Source organism: Peromyscus californicus, unplaced genomic scaffold (assembly GCF_007827085.1).
Source record: "Peromyscus californicus insignis strain IS unplaced genomic scaffold, ASM782708v3 Scaffold_2__1_contigs__length_46816999, whole genome shotgun sequence".
NCBI classification, from domain to species: domain Eukaryota; kingdom Metazoa; phylum Chordata; class Mammalia; order Rodentia; family Cricetidae; genus Peromyscus; species Peromyscus californicus.
In genome coordinates this window covers 30514506-30530007 of record NW_026294540.1, presented here as the reverse complement: position 1 = coordinate 30530007, position 15502 = coordinate 30514506, and the positions used below count along the sequence as shown (strand labels likewise).

General features: G+C 43.8%; 1 protein-coding gene across 4 annotated transcripts in view; it reads right to left on the bottom strand.

The window, feature by feature from the left end:
• Rnf216 (ring finger protein 216) overlaps positions 1 to 9555 on the bottom strand; it is a 141838-nt gene extending 132283 nt beyond the window's left edge. The window contains exon 1 of one of the 4 annotated variants that reach the window (XM_052754156.1): positions 9359 to 9555. The gene's annotated coding sequence lies outside the window, so the exon portion shown is untranslated. Of the gene's footprint in view, positions 1 to 8918; positions 9211 to 9358 lie in introns of those variants that run through there. The other 3 variants (XM_052754158.1, XM_052754159.1, XM_052754157.1) reach the window with 3 other exon arrangements.
• Between the last annotated feature and the right edge of the window lie 5947 nt (positions 9556 to 15502).

The window sequence follows — 15502 nt, the reverse complement described above, 5'->3', positions numbered from 1 at the left end:
ATGAAGAGTTAAAGAATGAATCTATAGCACAGTAAATGAATGACGAAATCAAGTCTAAACTTTAGATGAACACTCCAACTTAAAACTGTGGGGGGCCCAAAACAGCTTGACCACACAGCTGCCATGACAAGCTTACTGGCAGGCAACACCTGGATCCAGGAAAAGCCATAAGTTGACACCACCTAGGGATGGGACAGCATCTAAGGGGAAGAACCTGACATCCCAAACATTCCAACCATTAGGGAAGATTAAATAAGATGTCCCTGAGCCTAGCATACACCTATTTCCCTTTTACAGATATTACAAACCTATTTCCCTAGACAAATGTCAACTAATCCAGGTCCTTCAGGAAATCCCCTCACCCAAACGTCTGCTATGACAAAAACCCGACCCCACTTGGGCTTGGGGCTCTCTGCTCTCCACCACTGTTAGACAGAGATCAAGCTCAGAGCTTGAAATAAAGGTTTTTTGCTTTTACATACGGGATTCGGTCTCTGTGGTGGTCTTTTGGGGGTTCCCAGAGTTTTGGGAACAACAAAACCTTTTTCTAAAGTTGAAATTAAAATCTTATACAATTATAAGGGTGATATACTAAGGGAGTGGTATTTACCAGTTAGCTGAATTATGATCCTTTATTTTGTTTGAGAAGGCAACAACATAACGACAAAATAAAGTGAGGGTGTTATGTACATGAGGCATTTTCTTTTCTTTTTTTTTTTTTTAAGATTTATTTATTATGTATACAGTGTTCTGTCTGCACATATCCTTGCAGGCCAGAAGGGCACTAGATCTCATTACAGATGGTTGTGAGCCACCATGTGGTTGCTGGGAATTGAACTCAGGACCTGTGGAAGAACAAGCAGTGCTCTTAACCACTGAACCATCTCTCCAGGCATTTTCTAACCATGCTCCCTATATTAATGTCTATAACGCTCACAATCAACCAAGACCAGAACTATTACTAATCTTATAGTCTTTCATTCTGGCCATAACTCAGCATGTATAGACCAACTTTTAAACTTTTTATATAAAGCCACTGTTAAGACTAAATACAGAAAGTAATTTTTTGAAGGCAATGGAGAAAAACCACAAAACAGGGCTTCCTCTAATTTTTGAAATTTTCTCACCAAAAGTAATTTTGGACAATTATGAACTCCAGGTTGTAGGCAGGAAATATACAAAATGAGTCTGGAGCATCCTGCCACTCAGACGTTAAAGACTATGTGTCAAGACTGGGTGCTGTCAGAACTAGAAAACAAGTCTGGAGAAGTTTCCATTGACCTAAAACAGAAAATCTTGACCTTCAATAAAGTTAAGTATTGATTTGGCATAAAACACTTCAGTGTGTATAAATGACAGTTCATAATTTTGTGTGATGTGTGCTCACATGTGGGTGGAGATCAGATGTGAACTGGGTGTCATTCCTCAAGACTTTCCATCTTTGGGTTTTGTGACAGGTTCTCTCACTGAAAAACTGGGGCTCACCAATACAGCTAGGTTAGCTAGTCAACAAGTCCCAGTGAGCCACCTGTCTCCAATTCCCCACTGGCATTACAAGTGATTGCCACGACAGCTTTTTACAGAGGTGTTGGGGATCAAACTTAAGTACTCATGCTTTTACAGCCAGCACTCTAACCAACTGAGCTATCTCCTTAGCTTCTATAATTTAAAGGTCATGTTAAAATGATGACAAGCAGTAAATATATTATCTAGCAAATAAAAGCTGAATGTGGTGATCCCAGCATCTGGGAGGCCAAGACAGTAGATTCAAGGTTCTCCTTAACTACAGAGTGAGTTTGAGCCCAGCCTGGGCTCATTAGACCCTGTCTTTAAGTTGGGTGGTGGTGGCACACAACAATAATCCCAGCACAGAGGCAGGTGGACCTCTGAGTTGAGACCAGCCTGGTCTACAGAGCTGGTTCCAGGGCAACCAGGGCTACACTCAGAAAAAACAAACAAAAAAACAAACAAACAAATGAAAAACAAAACCAACCAACAAACAACAACGAAACATCAGAACACCGTGGTCTTTAACCCCAGCACTTGTGAGGCAGAGGCAGGAGGATCTCTGTGAGTTTGAGGCCAGCCTGGTCTTCATACTGAATTCCAGGATGGCCAGAACTACACAGTGAGACCTTGTCTAGGAAAACAAACAAACCCACAAAGAAATAAACATACAAAATTAATCAATAAATTGGTAAATAAGGGCAAGTAATTTGACATTCCCTTACTTATTCTGTATAAACTATACCATTGGGTGACCAAATAAGAAGTGGCTTCTTTATAAAAGTATTCTAACTAAAACAAATAAAATCTCAATAAAGAGATAATCATCATTTTCAGCCTTCAATGGACTGCTAACTCTAGACATTTAAATACCACTGGTTACTAGAGAAACCACTCTAGAGACAAGATTCAGTCCTTTCTAAGGAAACAATGTTAACCTCGCTAAACCAACAGAATCCAAGTCTTGTCAAGCTGCATTCTTGAACTTTTCATTATACAGTACTTAACAAGAACAAGACATGTGGGAAATAAAGTCTAAACAGCTCTATATGGGGAAATGGTAATTTAAGGATAAAAATATTTATCAAGACTCTGGGAAATCATAGGTCTAGGGGTTCAAGTTCAACAACAAATAAATTAGTTCAAGGCCTGCCTGGTCTACAGAGTGAGTTCCAGGACAGCTAGGGCTGTTACAGAGAGAAACCCTCTCAAAAAACAAAAACATAACCAAAAAAACAAAAAAGAAAAAAAGAAGAGAGAAAGAGAATATGGAAGGGGAAACTCAATAAAATCTTAAGGTATATGCATTTTTAAATGGGAAAGATTAAGCAATACCTAAGGATATAGTCTTAAGTGATTAAAACCCAAATACTCTTGAAAATGATTAAAAGACACTAATGGTTTTAGGAGGGCCAGTTATAATTCAGATAGGATACTAGGTAGGCAGGACCTTGGATGGATAGACAGTTCTTGAGGGAGAGTCTATTTCCCAACCCAGGTGGTCTACAGAGCCAGCCAGGGCTACACAGAGAAACCCTGTCTTGAAAAACCAAAAGTATTGAAGAACTCAGCAAATATTTAGTGTGGGTTTGCTGCATGGCATAAAGATTTTATGATGCATGAGGAAGATATACAAAGAAAATTCCACATGGATACTGCTTTAAAGAACTTAAGAGCAATGTGGGCTGGAGAGATGGCTCAGTGCTTAAGGGTACTGACTGCTCTTCCAGAGGACCAGAGAGGTTCAATTCCCAGCTCTTATGTGGTGGCTAAGAACCACCTATAACTGTAGTTCCCTGGGATCCAATGTCCTCTTCCTGACTTCTGTAGGCACTGAATGCAAACAGTACATACACATACATGCTGGTAAAACACCCCCCAACCCTCCACACATGCAGTTTTTTAAAAGAAACTTGAAGCAGTGAGAGAGAGCATGCATACAAATTAAGTACATATGTGATATTCATGCAATAAATAAATCATTTGAGACTGGGGAGACAGGCAGTTAGTACAGTTTGCCATGTAAGCACTGAGAACCCAGTTGTGATCTCCAAGTATCAAGTTGCCAAATATGGTGGCCCAAACTTGAAATTCCAGTGCTGGGGTGGTAGATTTGTGTAGCTCACTGGCCGACAGTGTAGGCTATTTGACATGTTCCTGGCCAGTGAGAGAATAATGTGAACAGCTCCTGAGGAAGTTGATTTCTGGTCTCTATATGCACACATACACACAGAAATTATCCTAATCAGGGGAGGACAAGTAGACAGGGACAGTTTAGCAAAGTCAGCCACTTTAAACAACACCAAGTGCTGTGTCAGAATCAAGCTTAGCCTTTAAGAGCTAGACACTTTGATCAATAGCTCTGGGAGCCTATAAGAAGTCTGCATGGTCAGCTGGAGTCACATGGTACTACAGAGACAGTAAACCCAAGCCTTCTAGCAGTCTCTGATCTTGACAAGGCTTTTGAGTGAAAAAACAATCTTAGATGTGGCTCTTCCCACCATAGTCATCTTGGCTGTCAACATGCACCAGGTGAGTCCTCTTCTATCACCACATTCATATAACTGTAAAAAAAGCTGGGTATGGTGGTGCGTCTCTAGAATTCTAGCACTCCAGATGTAAAGGAAGGAGGATCACACTAACTTCAGCCTGGTCTACATATCAAAACCCAGACTCAAAATACACACACACATACACACACACACACTCCTGTCAACAGATTAAATGGTTACATTAAGCCAGTATGATTTGAAGTAGTTTGTGGTGTTGATGGAAGGCTGAACTGGAGTTCAACTTATGTTTTCCAGCCAGTGGGAAACCGAACAGTGAGAGCTTCATGAGGAAAATCAGCTTGGTTGCAATGGGCAAAGCAGGGGCATTTTATGCCAGGAAATCCAGCAAACAAGAGCCCATCAAGCCTAAATTAGTGATAATGGTATATAAGGGGAGGGAACACAAGATACTGAGTACAGAATTAGATTTGGTGGGATTTTGAATATAATTGGCTATAAGGATAAGAGAAAGAAAGGAGTCTAAGTTGACCTAGATGGTGAGATCAGGTGGCTGAAGAATGGCGAAGCTATTAACAAACAAGATGAGTTCAGAATAAGAAAATTTAGTGTGTTAATTTTAATATACAGAAAATGAAATAATTAAGATATAACATCCATGTTTACAAATATTAAGTGTGCAGATAATAAGGAATCTATAAGTCCTATTATCAGTAGTCTTTTTTTTTTTCTATTCTAGGACTCCCACCAAAAATTAAATTCACAATCCTCTGGTCGGTTAGAAACATTTTTTAAGTTTTATTTTTTATTTTAATTTTATGCACACAAATGTATGTACGTGCACTATGTGTGTGCCCAGTGCCTAACAGAGGCCAAAAGGAGGCACTGAAACTTGAGTTACAGGTGTTTATGAGCCCCCACATGGGTGCTGGGAACCAAATTCAGATCCTCTGTAAGAGCAGCTCTTTAATAGCTGAGAAATTCTTTCCAGCCCAAGAAAGTTAGCTAAAGATTTTAATCCTAAGGGCTGGGGTTGTGGCTCACAGTGCTGCCTGACATCCAGGAAGCAGAGTTCATGAGTACCACATAATCCTGGAATGGTGGTGTAGACCTTTGATTCCAGCACTCAGAAAAGGCAGAATGGACAGTTCAAGATCATCCTGAGTTACATAGTGAGTTTGAGGCCAGCCTACATTACCAAAAAAAAGTTTTAGAAAAAATTAACATAAAATGTTAAGATTTTTCTTAATTGTTAGAAAACTGATTCTGAAATGAGGGCAGGTATAAGTAAACAAACCGTCACTCACATTTTCAATTTGCTTTTGGTGATGGGGCACAGTGATAGGAACTGAACCCAGGGCCTGGCAGGTGCTAAGTACCATACTCCTGAGCTACAGCCCTAGTCCTCAAAGATCTTACAAATCAACTGTCTAGGAGCTTATAACACGTTGCTTCTGGCTTTTTGCTCAAGTACTGACTTCTAGGCTCTACACTGAGGGTTTGTTTTTGTTTGTTTTCTTTTCCAGACTGAGTCTCACTCACTAAGTAGCTCTGGCTGACCTGGAAATCACTATGTAGACTGCACTGGCTTCTGTTGGGATTAAAGGCATGTACCATCACACCTGGCTGGCAAGTGTCACCATGACAGAACCCAACTTCTTCTTCTTTTTTTTTTTTTTTTTGGTTTTTTGAGACAAGGTTTCTCTGTGTAGCTTTGCGCCTTTCCTGGAACTCACTCTGTAGACCAGGCTGGCCTCGAACTCACAGAGATCCGCCTGCCTCTGCCTCCCGAGTGCTGGGATTAAAGGCGTGTGCCACCACTGCCCGGCTCAGAACTCAACTTCTTACCACAGTATATAAAACATGTTTCATCAAGCATCTGCTGACCCAATTAGTGTCACCTGATCAGGGTTTTTTCCCCATTCTCTAGCAACAATGACTTGGTTCCTTGATCTTACCAAACTTTCTTTCTCAGGTTCTTTGTGATATTGCCTCTTTGGCCAAATTACCTCTGTTTATCCCTCAATTCTCTACTTCCTCAAAGAAAAACCTTTTCTGACTATGCTTTAAGTGTCCCTGCCCCATGTTCATTCAAAAAATATCCCTCAATTTCTTAACTACTACAGAGTAACTTCAACAATTTAGGAAACTATACTTAATGTTATTAACCTCTTCTGCTGGAACTTAAGTTCCAAATGCACAAGACCATCTTATTCAATACATCCAAAGCCTGGGGACAAGGACAATTGGCAGGCACCAAGAAGCTGGTCTAAAAGCACATTTTTGAATAGCATTAACAAGGTACAGCAGGATAACTAGAGGCAAGAACTGTACAATCAAATGAGTTCCAGATTCAGCTCTGAACCTTATTCCCTTTGTATCACTATTTTTCAGTAACTCCCTTCACACACACACACACACACACACACACACACACACACACACACACACAGAGTTACTGGAGAAACTACCTCATTGACAGGACTAAGAAGAGTGACATGAAAAATGTTTAGTTACATATGCAGCACTTAGCATCAAGTTTTGTACAGATAAGGCTGGTGAGTTAGCACAACAGGTTAAGGTTACTTGCTAAATCTGACAGCCTGAGTTGAATGCCTGGAACCTATATGGTAGAAGAGAACTGATTTCCAAAAGTTGTCTTCTGACCATTGTAACACAAATCTTAAAAAGTCTTATTAATAAAAAGCAAAAAACAAAACCCAGAGCCAGATATTGGGTGAAAGCTGAAAGATCAGAGAAACAGAACAAGCCACAACTAACCTCACCTTGCCAACTCCTCAGCCGATTCTGTTGCTAGGAATCCTAAGACTGAAAGCCTCTGAGTCCTCATCCTTGAGGGTCTCAGTTGAACTGCTGCTTAGTTCCTGTCTCCTCACACCTTATATACCACTCTCCACCCAGCCATGTTACTTTTGGGATTAAGGGCTTGTGTGCTTTCTAAGCAAAAGCATGAGATCTCAAGTGCTGGGATTAAAGGCATGTGCCACCACTGCCTGACTCTGTTCCCAGTGTGGCCTTGAACTCACAGAGATCTAGAGGGATCTCTGCCTCCCAAGTGATAGGATTAAGGGTGTGTGCCACCACTGTCTGGCCTCTTATGTATAATCTAGTGGTTGGCTCCATCTTCTGATCCCCAGATAAGTTTACTAGGGTACACAATATATCACCACGGATCATTAAGCATAAGTGCCCATATACATACTAAAGGCACATGCCTTTAATCCCAGCACTCAGGAGGCAGAGGCAGGCCAGCCTGGTCTATAGAGTGAGTTCCAGGACAGCCAGGGAAACCCTGTCTCAACAAATCAAAAAAAAAAAAAAAAAAAAGTTTTGTACAGATCGAAGTGATGGAAATATGAGAATTCATTATGTCTGGAAAGGTCTAGAATACAGTAAACATAGGAAGCAGTAGTTCACACTGTAGTTAGTAAACACTCTCTCACCAGATTTCATAAACTTCCAATCTCCCTGAGCTACAACTTTATTAGATTTCTCTTCAAGATCTTTTTATTAGCTGCTCTTGTCTTTTTTAGATGAAAAATCTCAAGTCCCTAATGCAACAGGTTCAAGGGGGTGTCCAAAATCCAGGCTCAAGATCCTCCGCCATTTCATGAAGTTCATCACCCTTTTCTACACCCTAGGCTGTTAATTTGGATTCAAACAGAATGCAAAGCTTGGTTATTTCTTAATTTGGATAAACTAACTAAACTGAGATGAGGTCATAAAAATACTGTTCCCTTGAGGTTGGAGATTTAGCTCAGTGGGAGAACGCTTGCCTAGCAAGCGCAAGGCCCTGGGTTCGGCCCTCAGCTCTGGGGGGAAAAAATACTGTTCCCTGCCAGGAATGGTGGTGCACGCCTTTAATCTCAGCACTTGGAAGGCAGAGACAGGCAGATCTCTGAGTTCTAGGCTAGCCTGGTCTACAAAGCAAGTTCCTGGACAGCTAGGGCTACACAGAAACCCTGTCTAAAACTAAACAAATATTGTTCCTCCCTTCCTCCTAGCAAGGACAGGCACAAGCCCCTTCTCGGAATATGTTAAAATATCAAGAAGATGCAGCTTTCAAAAGGTCACCATCCACGATGGGGGTGAAACTTTACCCTGATGCAGATATTTGGGGGTTCCCAGGCTCCTATGCATAATTCTTCACCCTTGCTCAGTAAGCAAGCCCAATAAAATCATTAGTCTCACCCAAGCAAACCAACCAAAACAAACAAAAAAACCCATCAAAGGTATGTGTGGCACTCATGCTCAGGGGCAACCAGATATCTGAGTTCCAGGCCAACAAGGGCTACAGAAAGACCCTATCTCAAAAATAATAAAGTAATAATAATAATAATAATAATAATAATAATAATAATAATAATAATACTGTTCCCTGCCAGGCATGGTGGTGCACGCCTTTAATCCCAGCACTTGGGAGGCAGAGCCAGGATCTCTGTGAGCTCGAGGCCAGCCTGGTCTACAGAGTGAGATCAGGCACCAAAACTACACAGAGAAACCCTGTCTCGAAAAACCAAAGGGAGGAAAAAAAAAGATAGTAGTAGTAGTAGTAGTAATAATAATAATAATGGACTTGGTGGCCTACACCTTTAATCCCATCACTCCCAAGGCAGAGGTATGTTAATTCCTATGAGTTCCAGGCTAGCCTCGGTTATGCAGTGAGACTCTTAAAAGAAAATAAAAAAAAAAGAAAGAAACCAAACCCCAGCGGGGAAACGGCTACCAAGACACTTAACACAATGGAGGAGAGGGTCCCAGGTCACGGCATCCTTTGGACAGGCAGGGAGTTTGAGATCACAAGGGGCCGCCTCGTCCACTCGAGCGTGGATCTGGCCGCTCGCCCAGCGTGCCACGCGCTATGGGAGCGCTCTCTCTCACCGTGCAGCACCAGGGCCGTGTGTCCTCTCGCTCCGGAGCGCTGGCTGGGCTGACAGGCATCAACTCGGAATCGAAGGGGCCCAAACTAGCTCCGGCTGGAGTTCAAAGTCCTCCGCCTCTTCCGCTTTACCAGGCCGCGGTGGGGAGCACGGCCACCAAAGCGAGAGCCACCAGCGAACGGTCTCTCAGCGGCTCGTCGCCCCCCGCGAAGCAGGCCGGCCAGAGAAACTTCCTCAAGTAGCGGGAGAAGAGCCGTCTGGCCAGCGGTCGCCTCGTCGCTCCCCTCCCGACACCCCCTGCGTGTTCCCCCAGGCTCCCGGGGCGTGCGAGCGCGTCCCCTCAGCCCCCGCCCCCACCCCAGTGGCGCCCTGGCGGGAGGCCACTCTCCTCACTCGACCCGAGGCCCCGGGAGCTCGCGCGCGCGCGCGCCCGTCACGTACTCGCCACGCAACTATCCCAGCTCCGCGAGCGCGCCTCGGCGCCCGTAGTTCGGTCTCCAGTCACCTGAAGAAGCCGCTTGAAAAGGTTCGTCCCCGAAACAGCCGCCACCGAGGCCGCTACTGCGTTCCTTCCGGCCTCGCCACGGCGACCACCTCGCGCCTGCGCGCAGCGCCCCCTCCCGACTAATGACAGGAAGAACCATAGAGGCCGGCGAAGAGCCGGAGAGGAGGGGCCTAGGGAGCGGGACCATAGAGATGGTTGCCTAGCGGGCCTCCATCTGGGCATCACAGTTGCAGAGCCTTGACTCCCCCTTGCGGCGGGAGAACAAAAGAACAGCAGAACCCCAGGGTCGTTGTCTCCTCTTAAAGCTTGGGGGACCAGCTGACCATGGAATCAACTGATTAATCACTTACCTGTCTCCTCATGAGGTGTTTCTGTGTACAAGGTGAGACATGACTCAACTTTCCCCCGAGGGTATTTGGTGAAGAATAAAGCATTCTTTTTTTTTTTTGGTTTTTCGAGACAGGGTTTCTCTGTGTAGCTTTGCGCCTGTCCTGGAACTCACTTGGTAGCCCAGGCTGGCCTCGAACTCACAGAGATCCGCCTGGCTCTGCCTCCCGAATGCTGGGATTAAAGGCGTGCACCACCACCGCCCAGCTTTTTTTTTTTTTTAAAAAAAAAGACATGATTTCTCTGTGTAGTTTGGTGCCTGTCCTGGATCTCACTCTGTAGTCCAGCCTGGCCTCGAACTCACAGAGATCCACCTAGATCTGCCTCCTAGATCCCTCCCTAGAGTGCTGGGAACAAAGGTGTGTGCTACCACCACCTGGCTGAATAAAACATTCTTAAATTCTATTCAAACTCCGTTAAATAAAGGCTGGTGTTAAATAAAGGTTGGAGAGCTGGCTCAGTGGTTAAGAGCACTGACCCGGATTGAATTTCTAGTACCCACCTTGCAACTCACAACGGTCTGTAACTTCAGTTCCAGAAGATCGGACGACCTCTTCTGGTCTCTGTGGGCACCAGGCATGCAAGTGGTGCAGAGATAAACATGCAGGCAAAACACCCATACACATAAAATTAAAAAAAAAAAGTAAAGAAAAAGAAATTAAATTTTTTTTTCCCGCTAAGCAGTGGTAGCGCATGCCTTTAATCCCAGCACTCGGGAGGCAGGGGCAGGAGGATCTCTGTAAGTTCAAGGAGGCCAGCCTGGTCTACAGAGAGATTTCCAGGACAGCCAAGGTTACACAGAGAAACCCTGTCTCAAAAAAAAAAAAATGATTTTTCATGAAAAAAACTCTTAAGTCACTGTGTTTTGTTTTGTTTGCCTTTGGTATGTTTTAATTTGTTTTTAAATTGTGAATGTGTGGAGGGGCCCCAAAATAGCTTGACCACACAGCAGCCATGACTGGCTTAGGGGCCTAGACACAGCTTCTGTGACAGGTTTACTGGCAAGCAACACCCAGATCCAGGATAAGCCTTACGCTAATACCACCTAGGGATCCACCCAGGGGTGAGGAAGTACCTGACATCCCAAACATTTCAACCATTAGATAAGGTGACCAGATGTCCTTGAGTCTAGCACACACCTATTTTTTGTTTTACAGATACCCCTAGACAATTGTCAGCCAATTAGTGTCCTAGACCCCTGAAATGCCCTCACCCCAACCTCTGCTATGATAAAAACTCTGCCTCACTTGAGCTCAGGGCTCTCTGCTCTCACCACTGTGTCAGACAGACAGAGGGACCAAGCTCTGGAGCTTGAAATAAAGGCTCTGCTTTTACATGCGGGATTCGGTCTCTATGGTGGTCTTTTGGGGGTCCCCGTGATCTGGGCATAACAAATGTGTGCATGTGTGTAAATGTGTGATGTACAAGGGCAGATGACTTCAGAGTCTAGAAACGGCCATCAGATCCCCTAGAGCTAGTTCTGAGTTGTGAGGCATGCATGCTAAAAATGGAGCTCTGGTCCTCTGATAGAACTGCAAGCACTCTTCTTTTTTCTTTTCTTTTCTTTCTTTCTTTCTTTTTTTTCCAGATAGGGTTTCTCTGTGTAGTTTTGCACCTTTCCTGGAACTCGCTCTGTAGCCCAGCCTGGCCTCGAACTCACAGAGATCTGCTTGCCTCTGCCTCCCGAGTGCTGGGATTAAAGGCATGTGCCACCAGTGCCCGGCTTTGCAAGCACTCTTGACCTTTGAGTCATCTCTCTAGTTCTGTTTTGGGTTTTATTAGTGTGAGCATGTATGTGTGTGTGTGTGTGTGTGTGTGTGTGTGTGTGTGTGCATGCTGCTGAGATTAAACCCCTGGTCTCATACATGCTAGGCAAGCTGTCAATCACTGAATTACATTTTCAGCAACCCCCCCCTTTTTTTTACTTTTATTTAAATTTTGAGATAAGAGCTTACTAGGTTATTTAGGATGGCTTTGAACTCACTACATAGCTTAGCCTGACCTTAAACTTATAATCTTGCTGGGAAGTCCAAAGGCCAGAAGGTACTGTGGATCAGGAGGAAAACTACTTACTGAATCATAAAATAGTAGAAGGCATTGCATTGTCAAAAAGAGTATGTGTGCTAGCTTGGGTGTCTCTTCCTGTTTATAAAGCCACTAATGTCATTGTGAGACCCCCCACCCTCATGACTTCAAAACCTCAAAAGCTCCATTTCCAAATACCAATAGCATACAGAACCAAGGAGTAAGTTTCAATACATGAACTTTTATGGGCCATTGTCAGACCATATCAGAAGAGAAGGTCAGATGGCAGAGGCGCAAGGAGGAGGGTCATAGAGTCTATTGGTCATGCTTCTAGGATTCGGTTTTTACATTATTATTGTTATTGTTTTGACAGCACTATAGGTATGTGCCACCACAACTGGGAGTGAGATTCTGGAATAACCTGGGGGAAGAAAACAAGGGTGGTTAAGCCAAGTGTGGTGGCACATATATTGTGTGACAAAACTTTTCCTGGAAAGATGCAACACACACGTCTACTCACCCCTGATAGGGAACCCATGACCCAATATGGATACCACCAAGGTCCAACTTGCTGAACCAATGGGTTTTATTAGGGTTACTTATGGGAATATGGGTGAGGGGTTACTTACAAGAGTAGAAATGATCCAAAGACAGCTGCATCACCAAAGTTCACTCCCGCATGGGTGACAGCTCACGAAAACTGGGGACCTGGAGCACACTGCACATCCTGCAGGCAGCTCAACAGGTTGGAGCATGTCCCTTTCAGGTGTCTCAGTTGGTTTAAACCTCTTCCAGGGAGCTCAGCTGGTTTCTGCTTCTTCCAACTCACAAAAGCTAGGGACCTGGAGCACACTACACAGCCTGTTGGCAGCTCAACAGGTTGGAGCATGTCCCTTCCAGGTGTCTCAGCTGGTTTAAACTTCTTCCAGGGAACGCAGCTGATTTCTGCTTCTTCCAGGAAGCAGGTTGGGTTTCAAGTCTTTATTGTACCTTTGCTCATCTGAGGGTCTTCTTTGCAGCTTGGCTCTATTCTTCTGAGAGGGACTTTCAGCTTTTAGTGTTTACTCTGATAGGGAGGGACCTAGTGAATCTGATCAGTTTCAGGGACTTCTTGAAGCTCTTTTGAGTTGTTTACCTACCTTTTTTTAGGAGCTTCTCTGCAGGATAGAGACTATTTCAATCTAGGAAGAAACTTAACATACCTGTAAACTCAGCACTCTGGAGCAGAAGTTAAAAGGGTTCCCACCAGCTAAAAGACTAGCCTGGTTCACGGGGGAGTTCTAGGACAGTCAGGGCTACAGAGTGGGACTGTCTGAAAAGAGCCAACCAACCAACAGATCAAACAAACAAAACCCACAAAACAAACAAACAAATACCCCAAAGGTATGTTATTCAGTTTTTGGTTGCTATAACAAAATACCTGAGAGAATCCGTTTACAAAGAGAAAAAGTTAATATAGACTTTCAGTTTTCCAGGTTCTAGTCCAAGATCAGGCCAATCATATCCTTGGTCTCTGATTGGTAATCCAAATGACAATGGTGGGGAGCACATGACAGCAAATTGCTTACCTCATGGCCAGGAAACGAAAAAGAAAGAGGGAAATGATGAAGTCCTCACAATCGCCTTTGGGGCATGCCCTTGATGACCCACACACCTCTGACTAGGCTCCACCTCCTAAAGGGCCCACCACCTCTGTGATGTTTATGTTCATTGGCAACCTGACAGGGTCTATAACCACCTAGGAGACGAGTCTCTGGGCATGCCTATGAGGCATCATGTAGATTAGGTTAGCCTCTATTAATGTCTGTGAGGGATTGTCTAGATTAGGTTCATTGAAGTGGGGAAGAGCCATGCAGATTGCCCAAATAGCAGGAAGCCAGTGGAGTGCCTGCCTTTATCTCTCTTTGCTCACTGACTGTGGATGCAAAGTGACCTCACACTCCAGCTACCACGCCCCCATCATGGACTGTACCCTCAAACTGTAAGTCAGCCTCTTTCTGGGGCTAGAGTGAATGGCTCAGTAGTTTAGAGTGTGTACTGCTCTTGCAGAGGACCCAAGTTTTGTTCCTAACCCCGACATCAGATGAGTCAACTGGACCTCCTGCTTTGGGGGATCTGACATCCTCTTGTGGCCTCTGTGAGCACCTGCATGAACATGTACATATTCACACACCACACAAACACGTAAATAAAAGTGAAAATAAAGTCTTTAAAAACTGTGTTTTCTTAAGTTGCTGTGTCATCAATGTATAAAATATTAATAATTAATACTACATCCCAGTAGTATCACCCTGAGGACCAAACCCTTAACACATGGACCTAAGGGGGACATTTACAGTCCAAACAATAGCAAAAGATGTGGGGCCTGATAGGTTCATCCTCCAGGATTGCGTCCTTGTGGTAGGTAGAAATGCTTTTAGTTGTTGATACCTCAGGGCTGTTTCTCCTTGACACATTGTGAGGCTGAGATGGGCAGGATTGCGAGGAGCCTTGAGTACGTTTCCATCGCTTGAGCCATATCCCCAGCTCCACAGACTCCCTAGTTTCATTTCTCTGGTTGCACTTTGTTAATGTTCACTCAACCTGTAAGACTAGTCTCAGTAGTACAGAGCTGCCATTACTTCCAATGTGTGTCCTATCCTTCTGCTTCCAAGAGCTGTGTCCATTGTCATCAGCTTAATGCAGATGGAGGCTCTGAGTCTTGTCACAGAAGAAACTAGACCCAAACTGGATCTGCTTTCAAAAGCAGTTATTTTCTGTCATTCTGGTCCATTATTATTATTATTATTTGTTTTTTTTTTTTTTTTTGAGACAGGGTTTCTCTGTGTAGCTTTGGAGCCTGTCCTGGATCTCACTCTGTAGACCAGGCTGGACTCAAAGTCACAAAGATTCGCCTGGCTCTGCCTCCCGAGTGCTGGGATTAAAGGTGTGCACCACCACCGCCCAGCCTCTGGTCCATTATTATGAAAAAGGAAAATTGATGTTATTGAGGTATAGTTTATATACAGAACACAACACCCAGATTAAGTGTACTTCCTATCAGTTTTAACAAATTTGCAAACTCACAAAACTATCATACAACCAGGACTGAGCTCAGGGAGTGGGGAGTTGGCTCAGCCTGTAAATTTACTTTGCAAACATGAGAACCTGAATTCAGTTCCCCAGCACCCAGTAAAGGCTGGGCAATGACATCTGTAACCCCAGCACTAGCAAGGTACATACAGGCAGGTATCTGAAACATATTGGTCAGCCAAACTAGCTGAACTAATAAACTCCAGAAGTTCTCAGCTTCACTGGGAGACTGTGTCTCAGTTAATGATGGCTGGGTGAAAGGGTGTAATTTTATTTAGTGGTGTGGCCACTGTTAAGTTGACCATGAGCTTGTAAATAACAAATGACCCTTATTAAACTCAGTGGGTCACAGTTTTTTTAAAAAGACATAAAGGTAAAAGGGAGATTTATTGGGAAGAAAAAGGTTTTAAAGGGAGAAAGAAGGAGGGTTGAATGGGTAGTAAGGCATGGAATGTATAAGATTCATTATATACATGTATGAATCTTAATGAAGAATTGTCTAGATCAGGTTGGCCTGTGGATATTTTTTTTTTCTGAGACAGCATTTCTTTGTGTAGCTTTGCACCTTTCCTGGAACTTACTCTGTAGCCCACTCT